Consider the following 1,354-nt stretch of genomic DNA (forward strand, 5'->3'; position numbering starts at 1 on the left):
CGTACTGTTGGAGCTTCAAGCTACAGGTTTATAAGGTTCCTTTGGTAGCTCAATGGATTCATATTGAGAATCAGTTTTTGGGTTAGTTTGAAGTGTTCAAATTAACAAAAGGGAATTTGATTATATATGATATAATTAAATTAACTCTATTATATGTGATATAATTGATATAATGTATTTGATACATTACTTGATTGGAAGAATTAATAAAAATATGATTTATATTAAATGCCATAAAGGAGAAAAAGAACTGGTTTATATGTTGCATATGATGTAATATTAAAACTATAGGTTATAAATATAATATGATAAATTAGTTATTATATTTATTTATAATAAATTAATTATGAGCTAATTGATTTTCGTTTTTCTCCAATAACCACCTTAGTAAATGGTTTTAGAAAGTTTATGGCAACCGGTGGGGTAAAGTTGAAAAATAGTTTTTCATTTTCATTCTACAAGACACACGCAAAAAGGAGTAAGTTATCAGATAGCTTGTCGAAAGAGTAAATGGTAGTATCGAGTTCACTATACAATAGTGACATTTTTACTACACGATCAAGGAACAAGTCTATGCGATAGACTGATATCTTCTACACAATTCCTCTATTTATTGCTCGGTCGTTCTTTCTCTTCCATTCCTCCTTCCCTCTATCAAAATCCATACATAGCTCAAAACTCCTGGATTCTCACACTGAGAATACCATGGTAATCGAGTGGTGGTGTTCAATTTTGTTTGAGGATTGAGGATTAAGTTGTACTCGGTGGTGATTGAGGATTTCATGCTCTTAGACGCATTGCTGATCGATCGAGGGATACATGAAGAAAGGGTTCTTCAAAGGTATCATTTACTCGATCCTTTGTATTTATTTTCAAAGCATGTTGTAATTTAGTCTTTAATGCATAATTGTTTTTGTTTGATTGTAAATGTATGTGTTCTTCCACAATGGGGTTTGGAACGATCTGTTTCCACTCACTAGTTCTCTAGATTTAGAGTTTCTTCAGTACCTTGCTGATAAGAAGAAAGAGAAGAAAGGTAAATATGATTTACTAGTTGTTCTTTCACAGTCGAAAAGCCATATCTTGTAGCATGATTTATTTAGAAAGATTATACTAGGGCAACCATGAGTTTGGCCAGAAAAAATCTAGACCCTAAACATGAGATCCTAATACTTACAACTAAATCAATGATGCATAGGCTAGAATGATTTTGCAAACAAGAATTTCAACAAATTAATTTGTTAGAAGAATTTATCAAAACTCCGTTAAGATTAAAACAAATCCAACCAAAGAATTCACAAGATTGAAATTAAATTAATTAAGAAACCTTCAAAAAATTAAATTAATTAAGAAA

This window comes from Benincasa hispida, chromosome 4 (assembly GCF_009727055.1).
Source record: "Benincasa hispida cultivar B227 chromosome 4, ASM972705v1, whole genome shotgun sequence".
NCBI classification, from domain to species: Eukaryota; Viridiplantae; Streptophyta; class Magnoliopsida; order Cucurbitales; family Cucurbitaceae; genus Benincasa; species Benincasa hispida.